This window comes from Parasteatoda tepidariorum, chromosome 6 (genome assembly GCF_982258835.1).
Source record: "Parasteatoda tepidariorum strain Cologne lab strain chromosome 6, Ptep-v5.0, whole genome shotgun sequence".
Classification (NCBI taxonomy): domain Eukaryota; kingdom Metazoa; phylum Arthropoda; class Arachnida; order Araneae; family Theridiidae; genus Parasteatoda; species Parasteatoda tepidariorum.
This window is the reverse complement of record NC_141760.1, coordinates 19,342,542-19,363,987: the sequence shown is the minus strand read 5'-3', so window position 1 is coordinate 19,363,987 and position 21,446 is coordinate 19,342,542. Positions and strand designations below refer to the sequence as shown.

At 29.4% G+C, this 21,446-nt stretch overlaps 1 protein-coding gene across 2 annotated transcripts in view; it reads left to right on the top strand.

Annotated features, from left to right (window-relative positions):
* LOC107440233 (uncharacterized) overlaps window positions 1–21,446 on the top strand; it is a 513,892-nt gene that overhangs the window by 244,187 nt on the left and 248,259 nt on the right. The gene's annotated exons all lie outside the window — the stretch shown is intronic.

Below are 21,446 nucleotides of genomic sequence, written 5' to 3'. Positions count from 1 at the left end.
TGAAGATGGCACATTTCTCATGGTTGAACAATATGTTATTCCAGAATGAGTTATATTCGGAAAAAAAATATCTTCTTGAACAACTGAAATTTTGTTCTTTACTTCTGTAGTACAATCTATCTTTTAATTTAGGATGATTAATTTGTGCTTCCACAATACAATGATTGGTTTAAATGCACGAAAAATTCTATTTTTAAGACACATAATTCTCAAAATTCCATCTTTTTTCAGGTATATTCTTTGGATATATATTATAAGTCTCATATAAATAATTAACTATTATTATTTTCTTAAATTTTTAGGCTTTCTAGAAACTAAATTTACTGAGAGAAAACTTAACAGTATATACAGTATAGGAGTAACAGTAGGTAATATATTCTCCGGTTATGAATTTATTATTATTATTATTATTATTATTGTGATTTTTGGATTGGAAGGTTAAGATTTTCATTGTGAGCAACGGACGAAAGAAAATTGAATAACTAGTATTATCTTTCATTACTTAATTTCTACATAAAAAAATAAGTTATATTATTAGCAATTTAGAAAGTTACTCTCTTGCGTAGTTTAAATACAATACAATCTAATGCATATATGAGCTTTCCGAAAACATTTTCGAATTTATCTAATAAAGTAACATGAAACAGGACATATTTTCAATAATCGCAATACGCAATAATATTTGAAAACTTTATATGAACAGAATTTATGTATGGTTAATTGTTCTACAAATCATACTTCATGTATGCTTTTCAGAACACTTTACCATGTTATTATTCAATTACATGGTGAATTCACTAAATATCATAAATTTCCTAACATTAGCGCTGTTGATTTAACATAACTTTTAAATTTTAATAAAATTTTTGGTACACGAAGCCTAAAGTGAACTTAAAAAAAGCGACTCAACAAGTTTTAAATGCCAGATCTTCTTTTAATCAATACTTATCAAATTTAATATTATGCTACATATCTTTTATCATAATTTTATGAAGTTGACCTACAAAATTGTATTTGTAAAATTAATCTTCTATTCAGGCATTATCAAACTTCACTTCTAAAGCAAAAAATATTTTTCACTCTCAATCATTCCTCGGACAGAGTCTTCACCGTTTCTGACACTGCTCCCAAACATATGCCTATATTGCTTTTTTTAAAAATATATATCATGAATTTTTCACATCCAAGGGTTAAGGGAAAGATGGACGATAAAAAATATAGAGAGAAGTATAAGGAAAAAATATGTTATGAGATTGAACTTGGACCGGCTCTTGAATTATTTATCAGGTTCGAAACTAAGAAAAAAAAAGTAATAGAGGAGAATAGAGTTCCTTTCTTTATATTTTATTCGAAAATTGCGGTATATATTTCCTATAACTAAGTTAATGCGAATGAGTTGGAATTTTTAGTGGTACATATGATTGAAAATTCCGAAAAATGTACCCCCTGCAAAGGTACGGTCTCAGTTACCTCTCTGCTGAAAATTCTTGCCTGAAGAACGATTCTTTCTGATTAGGTGACTTTAAAAAAAAAAAAAAAAACAAAGGAATTTCTTGTTGAACCCTTTTTACCGGATGAAAAGTATAAAATGCAATTTTTTTCCCTTCCTTTTTCCTCCTTTTTTTTTTAAAAAAAAAAAGAAAAAATGATATCACTGAGGGTTGAAAATATTATCTACGATAAGACGAAAGTTTCGAGTTCTTTTTCAATTTCTGGCTCGTGTCATCCTTGAATAAATCAGTAAAGTGGTAGTGGATTTTGATTTCTTTGTTGCATGTATCCTTGCTGCGCAACTTTTTATTCTTAGTATGTGCATTTAAATACACACTTTGTGTGCATACATTTTTGAATTGTTTCGTTGCAAATGGAAATATAATAAGCATGATCTTTTAAATCAACTAAATTGGTATTTTTTCGGTTAGCCAAGGGCAAAGAAATTAAAAAACTATTTTCAAATTTTTTTTATTTAGCTTAATTTTTTTATTTTATATAATTTTTATATGTTCAAAAAAAATTAAAGTTGACGGAGGTTTACATTTTTGGCGACCTTCGGCCGGCTAACTGAAAAATACCATTAATATGCATTGTTGCTGAATACTTTTTCATTAAGAAATACTTTGGATAAAAAATATTACTTCACAAGCCTCAATGCTTTTTCTTTTTACTCAAATTTCCGATACACATCATATTTATCACTAAAGTGATAGTAGATTTTGATTTCTTCATTACATGCACCCTTGTACCGTAAATAATTATCCTTGGTTTGTGCATTTAAATACAATTTTAATGCACATAAAAATGTTTTTTTTTTAAATGGAAGATAACTAGTCGAAATTTTTAAATCAATAAATAAGCACTTTTATTTAATACTAGCCGCCTAAGGCGGCCAGCTGTCCGCCACGCTGAAGGTTTTCACAAATAAAGTTTTTTAAAACGTAGCAGGAAATCTGAAGATTAGTGGACAATTAAAGTGTTCCTGTCCTGCAATTTTGTCTTCATATCCAGTTCTGCTGCAGATGTGTTATAGCTCTTGAGGATGTTTGAAATTATATAGCTACAACGCTTAAGAAAAAAAAAACTAAAATGCTAAATACATGAAAAGAACACGAAAACGAATAAATGTTTTATGGTATCAATTTCTATTTCTATATAATTTTTTATGGTATCAAATTCTATTTCTATATCTGTTACGTCAAGCACTCAGGTATTATAATTTGATCTAGTTGTGCTTGTATAATTTTGATCTAGTTGCGCTTTCTACGTCATTTTGTTAACATCGTTTGGTTTGTTATTTAACATCGTTTGGTTTGTTATTTCTAAGTTAACTTTCAAAAAATTGGCTGGCATCAGCATTTTTATTCTTTAAGTTGCTTATTTTTTCTTTTGGAATTCGTTCCTTTTTAGCAAAATGTTTTTCAACCTAATCGAATTCTTTGCCGACTGTTCTCTGTATATATAAAGAAAATAAAGTAAATATTTTTAAAGTGTTGTGAAAAGAATTTTTAGTTGTACAAAGTACTACAATATCGCTACAAAAATTATCGTCTTCGCTTAAGAAAAAAAAAATAGAGCGTGGAAAGAAGAAGAAAAACTTATTATAACAATTATGAACAGCGACAAATATATCAAAGCGAAGCGTTCTATTTACGTATCGAATATGTTGCCACATTTTTAATACAAAAGTTAAGCTTTTCTCCACTTTAATAAATGTAAACTAATGCGAACTTTACAATTAAATTATTAATTCCTTCGTATATCATTGGTTTAAGTTGTCGAAAATTAATATTTCAATTGTAAGGTTCGCATTAGCATACATTTATAAGAGTGGGGAAAAGTATATGCATTTTTTAATAGTTTTTTGAATATGGCTCTTTGAAGACGAAAAAGCAGACGAAAAGCATAGACTTACAAAATGACTGATAACTAAATAACTAATCCAAATTTTTAAAAAAGAAAAAAAATACTTCTTCATTATGTCAAAACACAATTATGTGCCGAGTTTCGTGCCTGGGCGAGGCTTCTGGGGCGATATATTGTGATTACAGACACACACACACACACACACACACACACACACAGCCGCTTTTATTATTATGTATAGATATAAAAGATTTTGAACAAATTAAAAGTTATTATGTAAAAGAAATGTAATTTAAATGTTTTGTATAAATTGAATGATAAGTTTCAAGTCAGTCTTTTTCTCTCCAAATTTCTGGTTCTTGCTCGAGTTTTCCTTGAATAAATTGATAAAGTGATAGTGGATTGATTTTAATTTCGTTGCCTCACATATCTTTGTTACGCAAATTTTTATTCCCAATATGTACATTTAAGGGAAAATTAAGTACGTCGCATTAATGTTAACACTTTCCCTGCAAATGAAAACGCAACTAAAAGGAATTTTTAAATCAATTTAGTTTAGTCTGTAATACTTGTAAAAACTTTTTCATTAACGTGTTACTGGGTGTAGTGGATTGATTTTAATTTCATTGCCTCATATTTTTGTTACGCAAATTTTTATTCTCAATATGTACATTTAAAGAAAAATTTAGTTCTTTGTATTAATGTTAACACTTTCACTGCAAATGAAAACACAACTAAAAGGAATTTTTAAATCAATTTAGTTTAGTCTGTAATACTTGTAAAAACTTTTTCATTAACGTGTTACTGGGTATGAATAAAATTAACTTCCTGGATTATTCGACTTTCAAGTGATTTTCATATTTCTTCACACTTCACTTGTAAATAAATAAAATCCAGAGAATAATGTGCAATTATCTAGTACATTGAAACAAGTCTACTGAATAATTCATTACTTTCATGTGTTAGCATTTTTAAATAGCTATCAAATATATAAGAAGTTGGAATCAACTCAAGTCAATGGATACAAATTTTTGAAATATATTTCTCAAAATTGTTTCTAACTTAAGTTGAAAGGCTTAAAATAGATTTAAAAAAATTAAACAAGATCAATGAGTAAAATAATATTACATATGGCGATTTTTAAAAGATATTTTCATAGAAGGAGTGCATGAATGCGTAGAATAAATAAGCGACAAATGCATTTTCCTCGCATTTTAAACTTTAAAAAAACATCCTTTGGATGGGGAAGTTTTGCTAGAAAAAAAAAGGGGGGGGGGAGTTAACTCGGAACGATCTCTTAGTGTTTCGGCTTGTAACGCTTTAACTTTATAAACATAAAATTAAACAATAGAAAAGAAAAACTAACTACTACACTGTAAAAGATTCCGGATCAAATTACGATACGAAGTACCGGCACCTTTGGCTCCATAATATTTATTTTTACCTCAAAATATTATACCGTAATTTTTACAGGAATATTTATTTAATTAAACTGATTCAGTAATTTTACGGTAATTATTAATGTAAACATTAAGGTATATCATATTTTTCGCTCCGTAAAATTTTCTGGTAAAAATGGATTTCAAGGTAAAAAGTACCGATCTAGTAATTTTTACAGTAATTTAATCCAGAAGTTTTTGCTGCGAGGAGTAATTCAGTGATGCATACATTCCAATTTGCTCCTAAGATTTATTTAATTTAATGTTCCATAACATGTTTCTGGTAAAAATGAATTTTATGGTGAAAAGTACCGGCAACCTGGTGACTGTACTTTTTACTGTAATTTGATCCGGAATTTAATGCAGTGTGAATGTTATCACGAAGATTTGAAATTTTAAAATAAACTATCGTCTTGATATGCCTTTTTTTTTTTTTTTTTTTTTAAAGTAAATTTTTGTTTTAAAATAAAATAAGTTCTCATTTTTTCGAGAGAAATTCTCATTAAAAAAATAGAATGAAATTGAATTTTTTCAACTCGTAAATCTCACCTACTTTAACGTCATATAAAAGTCACACATTAACAATTAAATAATGCACACAATCCAATATCTCTAAACAAACACCTTCTCTAAATCCACCACATGTCACATACTAAGGAGGAACGTCAACAACCGAACACAATGTCACAGAGATGCAGCAGGTGTAAATGGATAATCACTAAAAAGACCCTAATTAATTTACCGGCCGTAATCGATCAAAATCAATTTTTTTCCCTTTCATCTTTGCGTGAATCTGTATTTGCCTAAAAGTCAATTGTTTGCATGATGAAAAGAGATGGATCACTGTGATGGCAGCACTGTGTCTGCAGAACTCCTTTACCTGTCACCCTCCATCTTGCCACTTACTCCTAATCACACTGAATGAAAAGTGAGTTAGTGTGCATGTCACAGTTGGAGCTTTTGTGGCAGTAAAATAATGGACTTTACGCCTTGCAAAATATGCTTTTGTTTGCGTAATTTTTGTGACAGGCTTTCGTGTGGAATGAGGTGGTATTGTGTTCATTTTTATGCCAGTGGAATGGGCGTGTGGGTGTGTGAAAGTGGGAAGGGTTCGATTTTCACTGATGCCTGGTGGAAAATAACTTTTGTTTCCATAAACGAGAAGTTTAGAATGAAAAATTTAGAAATTTGATTATTAGATTTTAGCACAGATGTGTGTCAAATTATGAAAATATATGTAAATTTTTTTTGTAATTATTTAAATGGAGTGTAACAATGTGTTTTATACATTTCTTCAGTAGAGTATTTTTTTCCATAATTATAAAATTTTATATGTCACTTAAGATCCTGTTCAAATTTGAATAAGATACAAAAATATAATGAATGTTTGATAAAATATTAAATGTAAGTCGTCAAAATAATGTGATTTAGATCAAAAGAATGGGAATATGGATAAAAGGATATAAAATTATATATATATATATATATATATATATATATATGAATATGAATATGAGATAAAAAGTAGAATATCTAATATAAAATTTAAAAAAATTATTACTAGTGTTAAAATGAGGGTAATACTGATAAAAATTATTGATCGATAATACTTAAATTAAAGAATTAAAAATAGTGATAAGTTTATAGATGTACTTGGTTATAATAAATAGACTACCCAGATTTTTATATCCTTTAAATTCGCTGGAAGATGGGATTACTGTCAGATATGTTTTTCCATATTTTACCAACATTTTCTTTTGGACTAAGATCTGAGCTTTAAGATGGCCAGTAAAGCTTTGGATGGAAAATTGATGTCCATTGAACCAATTTAGAATGTTTCTGGCACGATGTAAAATTGCATCACTGTTCATGAAGTATCGGGCGTGAAGGAAGGTTCTTATCTAATTCTACGTCTTCCATCACAAAATAAAATGCAAAATCTTTCATTCATCAACATAATCCGTTTCCAGTCCAAACCTGACTCGATTCATTTGAGTATGATTGTTATTCTTTTAGCTTCTGAAGCGAATCTGGTCAAAACAGCTCTTAAATTGGTTGATTATTATTTGTCAACACTTGAAAGGGAGTCGCTTGCCAACAATTCAACGAAGTATTATATCCGATGAGATTTCTAAAATCGGATTGAGCAGTTATCAATTATCATTAATTTTACTCATTATGTTATAAAAAAAGTTCTGGCCACTTTTAATAAAAAACTAAGTTTCCAATATCTTTAATTATGCAAATCTTTAATTATACAATTAAAATTCTTTAATTATACAAATTGTATGATCCAAACAAAGGTTAATAACTTAATATTTCTCTATATAAATCTTATTTGTTTGACCAACATTGATCCATGCCGAAATTCATCCCTGCAGTGTTCAGTAGAAAGTCTAAAAATGAAAATAAAATACCACACATATTCGGGAAATGAGCTTAGGTTAACGCCATGCTTCTGATGTCCACTTTATACCGGACATGAATAATGATAGACGCTGTTATTGAATGAACCGAAAATGACCCTTAGAATATTCATAGAGTAATCTCAGTTCGCTTACCTCATTTCCTACATAGGAATTCTTGAGCATTAAAATGGATCTAAACATTTTCTCGTTTATGTGGTTTTTGTTTTCGATGCCAACATTTTACTTATTGTTAGAGTATTGCTTTTAGAAATATGCATCCTATTTTCATAACAACATTTCAGAATTACGTTTTTTTCAGTTGATGTTCGTTCCAGCTTGTTCGGTAATCATGGGTAATATTGAACCGTAGCGAATAATCTAGTCGCATCTCTTTAAGTTATATTTATTTTGGCACAACAATATAAAATGTCTAATGCTGTTTGTACTATAATCGTTTGGTTTTACAAGCAAAAATGGTTTATTTATTAAAAGACAAATGCTTAAAAATGGAAATTCTTCCGACAATTTTATTCAGCTTAATAAAGTTGTTTAACAAATATAAAATAATAAAAGATTTTTTTTTAATTTCACCATATTGCTACGTTTTGAGCTAAATATTTTAAAACTATTATAGTCTCTGAGGAAAAGTTTATAAATGTATGTGCGTTCAATATAAGGTCTATTTATATATTAGATTGAATGTTTATTTCTTTAGCATTAAAAAAATATTCATTCTAAATACATTCTATAACCAGAAGCAAAAGTGGCTCTATGGATAGAGCACTCGCCTCTCAATGAGGTGACCCAGGTTCAAATCCCATTAATAATTGGTCGATACGAATTTTGTTCGCAACTCGCGCCGAACATAGTACTTGCGTAAAATATTCACAGTGGGAGATGGATCATGGGCTAGAACCCCATTATCTTCCGCCTAACTGTGCGAAGTTTTCGTTATTTTTACTCTATATGTAACTCAAATGCAGGTTAGTTCCATCGTAGAATCCTTCATGAAGGGTACTTTGCCCCAATGATTGATCCAGAAGTTTCCTTTTCCTGTGTCTTGTGTTCAAAATTACAAGACTACGAAGTTGAACATAATTTAAAATCCAAAAATGGGGAGCCTGTTTAATATATATAAATATATATATATATAATTCTTGTTTTGATGTTTTCGTTTTGAAGAAGTACGTTCTTTTTTAAGAAAATCGATTTTAATAATAGGCATTTTAATAATTATATAATGTTATTCTTATTAATAGTAACTTAATCTTGATTAAAATTAACTTTATATTGATAAATAATTAATTAATCTAGATTAAATATTTGATATTAATTTAGTAATTTATTAATTATTCATTTATTGAATTTTATTTAATAATTGAATTTTATTTTAATTACTTTAGTAATCTATTGAATTTTACTTTTAAAGCTTGATACTCTGGTATTTACTAATTGCTTTTTAAAAAAAGTCAGGAAACATTCTTAATGCAACACCTTTTCAAACTTTTCCTTAGCTCTCTAAACATTGCGTTTAACATTATAAACAGTTGAAGAGATTGATTACTGGAAAAAACTTAAAACTTGAAAATGTTTCGAATAATTTCCGTCCTATTTTCTCCGGCAATTAAATAGGTTTCAATGTCTTTAATCTGTAATATTAATTTTGCTATCCGTAATGTGTGTATTTCATAACTTAAATTCTGACAGTTATTGTATTTTAAAAATGCGTATTTGGGGCGATAGATTACGAATGCATACATTTAAATTTAGGTAGTCTTATGATGAAAAGTTCAAATAAAAGAAAGATTGGAAGCATTCTATATAACAATAAACATTTGTTGTCTACTGTATATCAGTTATTTATTAAGTTGTTGTTACGATGATTGTCATTTTAAATACATTAATTTTTCTAAAATGATTTATAAATCTGATAAATAGTATTCTCTCAAGATAAATCATTAAAAGTCATATTACGAGATAAACTCTTAATGCTAACTCATTATTACTTTCACACTTAAACGAAACCGTTTTACGAAGGTCTTTAGCGAAATTTAAGGTCAAATTCAAAAGTTAAGCTTTAAAAGGATACTTTTAACGCTTAAAATGCTTTCATATATAATCTTCACTTATGTGAACGCATTTCATCTAACATAATATAACAAAATGTGCATGGAGTCTTAAGGAAAAAAAAACACCTTTGACATAAATGACTTTTTGGATCTCAGGTGCTGTTACGGCTTTCTGCCTCATTAACATCCCCAAAACACCCACTTGCTTCAACATCATTCTCAGAGGAAGATGATACTAATCTAACCTTTTCTAAGTAGATGAGGCTCAAGCGCTTCAAGAAGCGAATCTAAAAATTTTTATCCCAGAGATGGTAACCGTAATTTTAACTGTTCTCTTCGTGATAGGAGTGATTAGGAAAACCTCTTTTAATCATACGCAGGTGTGGAAGCGAAATGAGAATATATCAACATGGCTACTGTAGATGGATAAAATATTAAAAAATAAAATTGTCTAAAAGGGTAATAATTATATATTTTGAAAAATTAAGTGCATAAGTTAAATTGCGAAATTTATTTAACGATCTAGCTATTTTGTTTTTATATAAGTTTCGTATAAAAAGTATGTTTACTCTATATGGCAACTGTTAAAGTTTCTCATTTGCTTTATATATATTAAAAACTTTTATCGGGGAGATTTGTAACACAAACAAAATTATTAGCAATTTTTTTTTTTTCATTTCAATAATTTAATTGTTTTTTTTTTCATTTTGTTTCAGTTATCATTTCAGTATTTTTTTTTTATATTTATGCATATCCAATACAAAACACCATTAAGTAAGAAGCATTTTTCTTGCTTAAAGCGTGTCTTTTTCTAAAATAAAATACATGTTTTAAACATACCTCTGATTTAAATATTGCTATTTTTATTATTTTTTTAATTTCTTATATCTTAAAATACGAAAGTAACTATCACTCTTTAAGTGATCAAATTCTTTATATAATTAACGTTTGACCTCCATCTTTTTGTCCGAGATTTTCAAGTAATATTCTGTTGCATAAATGGAGCAATACAACTTATTTTTTTCCGATATTATTTCATAGTTTCTTCCTTAAGGCATTCCATAGTTCTTTCCTGATAGTATTCCATTTTTTCCAACTCTGAGTATTTCATTTCTTGTTACAGTATTTCATTGTTTTTTGCCTTTTAGTATATGCTTAAAGTACTCCTTATAGTATTCCTTACTGTAATTACTGTAAATATCAATTCAACGAATGAAACTTATGTCATTTATATGTCACTTGCACTCATTCCTTGAGTTCACATAAGGTTTCTAGCATGAATTTTATTATTAATAATGTCTTCAACATAGACGAAAATCATAACTGAAACGTCATGCATCAACATGTACGTAAATCTCAAATTTAAAAAGAATAAAAATTAATATAATGGCCTATCAAAGCTTTCGATTATCCTTACGCAGTACAGAAACGTTCATCAGTAGCAGTGACAGTTAAAATAGAGAAGGTAATATTAGCAAAAAATAAACCGTTCAATCCTTAATTTTTCGACTTCAACCAAGGTATAATCCCACTAATTTCATATTTGACCCACTGTCCCCTTCCCCTTCTGAAACTATTAGGTTTAAATCAACTAAGTTTAGTATGCTGTCATATAAGATTAACTAATGAAATTTATGAACTAATAAAATTAATTAAAATGCCTCTCAAATCTACGTAACAAAGGGTTAAAGAGTTATATATAACAAAGCTATATTGCTCTCATACAAACTGAATAATTTAGTTCAAATGGTTCTTTGCTTTATAGTACAAATATTTTAATTGAAGAAAGCAGCATTCAAATTATCATTAAACTATTGTTGCTTAGCTACTCAAATTTGAAAAAGTTATTTTTAATATCACCTCTACTTGTTAAAAAAAACTATAGATTTCAGGATTTAAACTTGCACTACAACACCTATTGTTTCAAAATATCTCCATTATCAACTCTATTCTCCACAAAAAATAACCTTCAATTTTAAAACCTTAAGAAACACAACATTTCTCATATTCAAACATCAGTTGAAAGTTTCTTTTCAATAACTCGAATTTTTAGGATCCCCAGAAAATGTAACATCTTGCCTTTTCGTTGGCGGTTTCAGGGAAAGTAAAATACTTATTCTCTGTTAGAAAGATTTTGTTTCTTCTTTAATCTTTGCCGGCAACGGTCCGCAATCCATTTTTCATAGCAGAAAATGGTCTTTCTTTTTCCTCAATCGATGCGGTTGCACACTTGGCTTACTTTATGGCTGTCCAAATTTAAATCACGTGGATTTAATGATTTCATCGCATTCCGTGTCGGAAAAGAGAAAAGTGCATTTCATTGATCCTTGATGCTGGAGTTCTCATATTTTCTTTTGAATCAATGATTTTTCGTAAACTTTATAAAGCATTTTATCGTTGATGTATGACATCTTTTGCATGTTTCTTTAAAACAAAAATGGAATGGTGTTAGAGACTAATGCCAGGTTTTAAATTTTCTGTTCAGAGAAAGCATAGCATTATGTTCTTTTGACTTTGCTGTTTCTTGATTTGATTCCTTTTCTTTTATTTAACTTGAAAAATCTATAAAACTCTAAATATAAAGACGATTTTCTATTTATTGTTTATAAAAGCAACACTAATTTATTTATAGCAAACTTTAGCTTGAAATTCTTTCACATAATGAATATAAAAGATATATAGAATCTCGGTGACTCAGTGGTTAATGGCAATGAGCTGAAGACTTGGGGTTCGATTCTCAGTGGCGATTTGAATCCCACCCAACTTCAGACCAATGGGTACCAGCATGTCTCGGAAGTAACGGTGGCATTGTCACAATCACGCCGTTGGTCACAAAATTATGGAACCTCAACCTCCATTACTCCCTAGCCCACAACGGACTGCAGCGAGAATGTTTTTTTAAATACAGATTCTTATTTTTTATTTCAAAACTGTTAATTCATCAATTTGAAAAAAAGGGGTTAGCTTTCTACCGTCTAATATGTGCCGTAGAATTAATTACAACTTTTTTAACGTTGAATTAATTGTAACCAAGTTTAAGCCAATTTTGCTTGGCTTGAAAAAGGATACACTGGATTTGCAAAAAATTTATCACTCTCAAATATTTTGCTTTTCTTAACAAATTTTCAAGTTGCCCATTGTAATTTTATCTAAGATAGCAATGTGCCTTATCCTTGGCCAAAGGATACGAGAGATACTTGATCTTTGTTCGCCAAGGCCTTATCATCTTATAGAATCTCAACAATACCAACAGTGTTAAATTTCATTTGCTAAAACAAACTTTGCTGTAAAACAGCAACTCATAAAAAAAATTTAAATTAACTTTTTTAAAACATTATCTCTTCTTTTTAACCATAAAATATATTTGAATAAAGTTCAGGCGATAATGTGGAATACAACTATTCAAAAAATAACGCCAAACTAATATTTTTTAAAACAGCATAAGTATCAACTTGTAATGAAAAAGTGTTCTACAAAGTGAAAGCTATCATTAAGCAAATGGATATATGGCCACTGAGACTTGGTGGTGGGGTAACAACTTCTTATCGTAACAGTGACTGATGGCCTAATGTTAATTCCAACGAGAATCATTTATAGAAATAGTCTTTAGGGTGAGAAAACGAACTTTTAACTTTTTGTGCTCAGAAAGTTTAATGCGTTATAATTCATGATATAGTTCCTTTTCAAATAAATTATTCTACGCACAATTATTATTGTTTGTAAAAAAAAGGTAAATAAGTTAAGATTTTTATTTTTCAATAGGAAATGTACAATTTGACAATGGCTTTCAGGTCATATTAGAAAATCATATTTAATTCATATCACATTTAATCATATTGTAATCATGTTCAGCTTGAAAAATATGCATTATTGAATGAAAAAAGTGCTATATTGAATGAAAAGAGTGCTTTATTGAAAAATATGCATTATTGAATGAAAAAAGTGCTTTATTGAAAAATATGCTTTATTGAATGAAAAAAGTGCTTTATTGAAAAATATGCTTCATTGAAATATGTTTTATTGATAATGTGCCTTTATTTAAATATGACATTTGAAATGTAGTTCAAATAAAATTTCATTATAAAAAAAGCAATGGTAACAAGTCCACAATAACAACAGTACTAAAATAAAATAATTCCAATGGTCATTTCATAGAGGTCCTGTTTTCACAGTTTGTCTCGTGCTTTTTATTTCTTGTCGAGAGAGATCTTCTTGCTAAGCTCACGACTAACCGTAAATGATTTCTGGACATGGGAGATCTTCTAACCCCGCACGCTACCAACTGCTAATTATACCTGGACAAGGGAGATCTTCTTACTACGCTCGTGACCAACAGTGAATTATTTTTGGATAATTTAGATCTTCTAGCCATGCTCGCGACTAACCAATATTCAATCGACTTGCTGAATATTCAATCCATTTCAAAATCACACAGAACCGGTACTTAAACTTTACAATTACAAACAAATCAGATAGAATACAGAAGTCTCATTCTAACGGCTTAATATATACAGTATAACACATTATATACAAAATTATCTACTGTACTATAAAACTTCCTTTCTGTTTAATAATTTTAACGCATCATGAGTTATCATCAATTATAATATTTAAATATGCTTATCATCAAATGCTGCTTAATACATTTATATCGTAAGTTGCTTTATAATAAAGAATAAATATCATTTTTAATTTTAACCCCTTAATTTGGAATAATAATCTAAAACGTAATTAATACTTCCAAATTAGGATTAAAGATATATATTACAAGTCAACAATAATGATGACTTTTGTATTGCTGACTTGTAATATTGTGTTGACTTTTTGTTGATTTTATGCTGAAGAAAACTGAAGAAAGGTGGATCTTCATGTGAGAAATTTTGATTATAAGATGAGATTTATCTGGCTGATAAAATTTCCCAGAACAGACATAAAATAACATTTCATTTTCCTCAGAAAGCCTTCTCTGGTTTCAAATTATCAGAAAACTAAACGCAGAGAGCCGCTGTGGTTAAGGAAATAGAGTACTCGCCTTCCAATCTGGCGAGCCAGGTTCGAATCCCAGCTATGGATGATCGATACAAATTATGCTCCTGATTTGTACCATCAAAGTGTTGACATAAAATCCCATAAATATCCTCAGTGTTATACAGATCATAGGGATCTCTTGTCGTTGAGTTAAATGAAGAAGGTTTGGGTGGATTTCCTCTTTGTGTAACGCAAGAGAAAAAGTTATATCGAAAAGTAATCCCCGAAGGATTGCTTGCCAAAATGCTTGATTTGGGATGTACCTTGTCCTCTGGGTTATGATCAACATTAAGGGCCCACCAAGTTGAACATTGATATTCGCAAACCCAAAAATATGTCTGCCAATCGAAGCCGGTTATAAAATAAAAATAATACATAACTCAGTAATTTATTTGTCTTGTAAGCTGAGCTCGAAGTTGTAAGATTAAACAGTTAAATTGTATATATTTTGGTATCAACTAAGAGAATCAATAGTTCATTGAAATAGGTAAGAACTCGTATAAGAAATTTTGTGATTTGTAAATAATTTTATTTGTCTAATTTTTTAATAGTTCAATCTAATGTCTGCACAAGTTTCCTCTATAACTTTCCATCAAAACATTTATTTAGTACTTTAACAATAACAGCCTTAAATTAAATAATGCACACTCAGTGGCATCTTTCTGCTCTTGCTGACTAGTAAAAAATATTTATGATTAAGAAAAATATTATCTTGCCATGTACCAGTTAATTAAAGCAAGAATAATGTTTTTTTTTCCGCTTATAGTTTTCTTAAAAATCTCAGAACATTGTGTTTTCTTATCAAAGAACTTTTTAAAGTAATTTTATAACTGAGATTCCAAACTCTCTTTTATTGTTTTCAAAAACTAATCATTGCCTTCGAAAAATACGTTAAAACTAAAATCTGTTATACTCAATTAAAAGTATTTCTTCCGCCAATCTTAAAACGTCTGTCTTTTATTTCAAATGAATACGGAATCAATTTATTTTTCATGCACCGATGCAATTACATTTCAAATTTTGAAACAAGTTTTGAATATTTTCCGTTCATGCAAAGAAGCTATTTATCTGAATTACTTTTACATTCCAGAATCAAAAACAATAAATGCATTACTTTATGAATAATGTCAGCATTCCGAAGTAATCTATGACCCTGTGCTGGGAAAAGAGAAGGAAAATGCCATTTAGGGTACAATATGCATTAAATTCTTCTCCACTGCCCCCTTTCCTTTGCTCTGCCATCCCTAGGCCCTAGAACATCGAGCCCTTCGAGCGGAACTCCTATTTGTTCCTTAATTCCGGAAAACCGATCAATAGTCACCCCCTTCCTATGCACCCCTCTTGGGACCTAGAGACATTGCTTGGAGAAAACCACCTTCAATGATGTTTTATTTGTGGTATTTTAAGGTTCAGATATTTTATCCAGAAGGGCCAAGAGTCTATAATTATTTCACATAAAAGCATTTAAATCAATCTATTACCAAGCGTGCCAGGCCTAACAATTATAGCAAATAAGTCGATAAATAAAAAATTATTGAAGCAAAACAAAAGCTTGAAGCATAAAAGTTGTAACAAGGTAATTAAGAAGTTTACTAAGCATAAATGAGGCCATGATACCCTAATTGCAGATCGCTGGACTCAGGTTCATGAGAACGGGAGTTCGAATCCAGCCCGACGAAGTCTCCCAGTGTAGTAAATGGTGACTGGCGCACGTTAAACCTGTCGGGTCACAAAATCCTCCATGTTCCCACATCAAATTAAACCTCTGGGGGTAGTGAATTGGATATTGATCGTTCCCTGGTTCAAATCAAAATTACGATCTGTAGATGAATGAATGTATGTATGATTGGGTTCGTCCTATAAATGAGTGAGACGTATGAGTGTGGCAAAAGTCGAATTCCTGTTTTCGATGGCTCCACTGGAAAGCAAGAACAATCTCACCTCTTGCCTTAATGGTCTGCGACAACAACTAAGCTAAAAATATACACTTTAAAAAACAAAACTTTATTTTTTGAGTATTAAAGCTATATTCGGATATTTTTAATACTCATTTAGTTACAAAATCCCGTGATTTTTTATGAAAAGAAGAAGAGGAAATGTCCCATTCGATGTCCCAACAGAGATCCTAAACAAATTCTCATCTCACTTTTAAACCCTTTGCACTATAGTATCAGATGATATAAGGCTTACGCGCTTGCTCGTCAAATTATGTTTTCTTGTTAAAATCGACTATTCATGTACACCTGTTTCTTGCATATCGTGGTTTCAGAACAATTGTACAAAACGGCATATTGCACCAATACTAATGATTTTCTTAATATTTGTGTCTTCAAACAAATTTAGATAGTAATCTCTTGAGTTTAACAAAGAGATCTCATGGAGTATTAATCAGAAATTCGTAATTTTTGAGAATTCACTTGAGAATTCAATGTTACAATGATCTTTTCCTCTAAAAACAAAGGAAAAAAATAAGACGTCTTTATTTCAAGGGGATTTAAAAGTCTTCAGAGGGACTTAAAAATTATAACTGACCTCAACAAAAACATTTTATTTTTCGGATGTTAAAATATTTTCGAAAAATCAACTTATGGAATTTGTATATAATATAAAAATTTCCCAACCAAGTGCTCTTTGCACGTTGATTAAAATTAACTGTGCTTAAAATCTCCTGAACTTTGATCAGAGGTTACAATAAAGTTTTAATTTGTAAAATAATTTGATACTACAATTTTACTTTGAAATTTAAGATAATGTATTTTGAAAGTAAGAAAAATGCGCAAAGAAAGATAATGCAAAAAAAGAAAAAAAATATCTGTCAAAATAGAAATTCTGCCACTCACTTTCATGAGAATTATCCGCTTATTGATCATATATCTACTAGGAGATTTCCGCAATTTACCTGTCCATTTAACTTAAATAAGGGTTAGTTCCATCAAAAAGTCATCCACGATGGCCAGTTTTCCTCAATTTTTGATCTAGAAATTTCCTTGTCTTTTAGGTTGGGTTCAAAATTACGAAGCTACGGAGTTAAAAATTGATAATCATAAACGTGTTGGTTGTTCAACGTCTTTCATAAAATAAAATCTATTTTCAAAAGTAGACTAAGTATTTAAAATCAAAATAGTTGTTCAAAATGAAAGAGAAAAGGATAAATACGTCTATATAATCTTCTTTATTATTATTTTATTTTTGAAATAAATGTATGTTTGCTTATGAAGAAAATCTCACTATAATGTCAATTCCGTCTGTTATTGTAAATAAAGTTCTACTGCATATCGAATTCATAGCTGAAATTTCATTATTTTGTCCACTCTAATGCAGATGAAAAAGAAACATCTGCTGGAAACGACTTGACGAGGAGCGTAGAGGGACATTCTGTAATATTTACTCAGGAGACTATGTATTCAACAGTGCGTCACTTAATCACATAACCATTGATCTGTGTGCACACGAGAAAGAGACAAAGTATGGCATGAAAAAAAAATTGACTTTGCTGTTACATTGCAAAAAGGCAAGAAAGGGGAAAGAGAAAAATACTTTTAAGTTCAGGTGCTCTCCGGGGGTATTTTAAAGTGGGATGGGGGGTGGGCTGACATTGATAGATGACGGACTGTTCTTGGACTCTGAGGTATGTTCCCTCATCTCATGTTCTCCACAGTTTTCTCGGGAGATTTAGGAAACGATCATGGAGCTCTGATGTTTTATTTTTCTTATTTTTTTTTTTTCAATTTTTATTTGATTTATTTTTTTTTCCAGTAAAGGGTTACATTCATGCAAGAATCGTTCCTCTTTCTTGCGTTGCATATATTTTTATTTAAATGTTAATCGCTTGAAATATCAGCACTTTGTTACGAGAATCGTAATATTTAGTTAAAAATATTCTATCAGTTTAAACTGTAGAAAATGGATATTCAAACATCACGATTTTTTTTTTGACAAAACCGTTTCCTCGTATATGCTCTGAGCAAATATTTCCTCAAATTGACGAAGTAACTAAAGTCGCTTCTTCGAGGAAACGAATTTCGTCAAAATTAAAGAAATATTTCGTGTTCTATTTTTTCAAAAAAAAGAAGAAAAGAAAACGACAAACAACCTTGCAGTGCTTAATACAGTATAATAAGTATAGTATAATATAATATAATAAGTATAATATAATATAGTATAATATAATATAGTATAATTAAATATAATAAGTGATAACTTTCCAAGTAATCACTTCATCGTGGGCACCATACACGTAAATCAATATTACCCTAACATCATGAGAATAATAGATAGAACAGAGAGATAAATTTCATCAATGTTCAAAGTAATATTCGAACCCGGGACCTTCCTAGTACGAGGCCAACTCCTTGGCCACTTTACGTTTCGGTCGGCTTATTTCGTAGCTTAATTTTAGATCGTCTAGTCTTCGTTCCAGTTTCGTCAATCCAGTTAACTATCTCCCACAATGCACTACTATAAGGTTATGAATTGAGGAAATATTTTCGTCATAAATTTGAGAGTTCGCGTTTTGTCACAAATCACGTGATTTCGAGGCGAAATAATTCTCAAAATTAACGAAATACAGCTCTAAGACAGCTGAATCGTCAAAAGTGAGTGTTTCATTTCCGAAATTGTGTAGTGAATTTGAAATTTCTGTTTTACTATAATTTTCACAAAATTTGATACAGTTATTTTTGCCTTTAACTTGTTTTCATTTAAATCTGCTATAGGAGAAGATTATTTCTTGATTAGCATAAGCATATGATAAATTGGAGTAACTACAGCAATAGATCTATTATCTATGCATTTGTTCTATCACTGAATTGCTGAAATTAAATAAGTATTACTGTGACAATTACGTTAGAAATATATTTTATGGCAAAATGAATTTTACGGATGTCATAATCTACTGTCATTTGGTCCAGAAATGTTTATAGTGTAGAAATTTCTAAAACACTTATCTCAGGCATATTATACTAGCCATAGTGCATTAAAATTACATTTAAATTACATTTTTCTTTGCAATAATGACCAAGTTTTGTGAATATGACCTTTGTAATTATGATTTGTAATATTGACAGAGTTAAAAACGTTAATAAGTTGTAACGCAAACCTTTTATTGCGTTACAACCTATTAATGATTTTAACTCGTCTCCACCTCTTTGCGTTTTCCTTGCAATTCTAATAATCTTCCTTGTTCATACTTCGTTATCTAGTAGATCTTCGTTATCTACTGTGTTTTTTTATTGTTCGATAATTTCCCAGTCTTTTTTAATTAACAGGGTTTGGAATAGAGTTTCTGCATTTAACGTATTTAGTGAGTTAGGGCAAACAGTTAAATTTCGGTGATTTAAAATTTACAGACAAGAAATAAAACTAAAATTTTCTTATGGAGAATCAGAATCTGTAGATTTAAAACAGCTATTATAGTAAAGTAATATTTTAATGATAAATAAATATTTTAAGGAAAAATAAATATTTTAAATAAGATTTTATGATAATATTTAATAATAATTATATAATAAAAATAAACATTAAATAAATATTAATAAATATAATATTTATTTAAATAAATATTTTATGATTCCATAAGACTAGAAAACAATAAATGAAAAAACATATATACAACTCCATTCAGGAAATATTTTTCTTTTCACGCCAATACAACATCTCATGCCAAAATAAAAGAATTTAAAACCAGCAACATAGAACTCAAATTTCCCTAATTAAATATAATGAAGCGCAAGAGCATGTTTTCTGCGACAGCTAATCAACAATTCCACATCTCATTCATTCTAACATCGTCTCCAAACCACGCAATAAGACAACATCTCATCTCCATCCTCCTGGAGGAAAAAAAAATCTTAAGGTTAATGATAAGAACGATCGACATGTCGGAAGCTTCAAGATAATTCTAGACGACCCCAGTGATACAATCGGGTGGATGGTTTTAGGTTATTTCTATCACCCCTTACCCATCACCGAAGTCATCTTTCCTGAGAAAAGCTGTCACTTATCTGTCACCACAGAGATCGCCTCCCTGTAACCGCAGATTACCCTCATCTTCCTCTGCCGAATTCTTCAGAGGGGGCTTTAGGAAAAAATAACTTCTGTTAAGATGTTAGGAAAGAGATGGGTTACATGGGTTTAGGCATTTAATTGTTTGTTTATTCGGATGCCGTTAACCTCTTTTTATACCTACGAATGATAGTTGTGAATCAAGGAGTGACGAATGGAGCTATTTGTAACTTCCGAGATACGCTACACTTTTTTTTTATGTTAACAATTCATTGAAAAATTCTGCTTTTCATTTAATTTCATAATTTTTTTTCTTTTTGTATGTGTTATGTTATTGTATTTCGAAAAAAATATGATTCAATTTTATGCCTTTCGCAACATTTTTTTTAAATAAAAAATAATTACCTAATTTATTATCAACTAAGCAAAACTTTTGATTAAAAATATTAAAAGAAGATAGACTGGTTCTCATATTAGTCAATCCTATAAGTATATTAGGTTCCCATTACCACAAAAACCAGTTACCTATTACTATGGATTAAGCGTCACTATCGTCAATAATAGTTTGTGGTTTTTCATCAACCCCTCCCCCAAAATGAAAATAACTCCTAATTTTAAGAAAATTCATGGATTATTGAAAACAGAATATATATATATATATATATATATATATATATATATATATATATATATATATATATATATATATATATATATATATATATATATATATATATATATACCTTGAATAAAGCTAGCAACGAAAGATCTTGTAAATAAAATTGATTTATTTTAATAAACTTATCTCTAAACTTGTCTAACCTTCAACATCCAATATTTTATGTTTATTTGTTACTATTTAATAATATACTGATTTATTAATTTATGAACGCTACTTAAAGTGGATCTTACTAAAAAATATTTACTGTCCATAATTTATGTAATTAATTATATTATATTTATCTCTAAATTTGAGCTGAAAAGCAAAGCTCATGAATGCAATTCCGCAATTGACTCCTTCATTTTAATATTTCATTTCTTTTATCGGAAAAGGACAACTGAGTTAATTAAGAATTAATTCAAATTTATTCAAATTTACATTTGAAACCAATTATTAACTAAACACTTTTAATGATTTT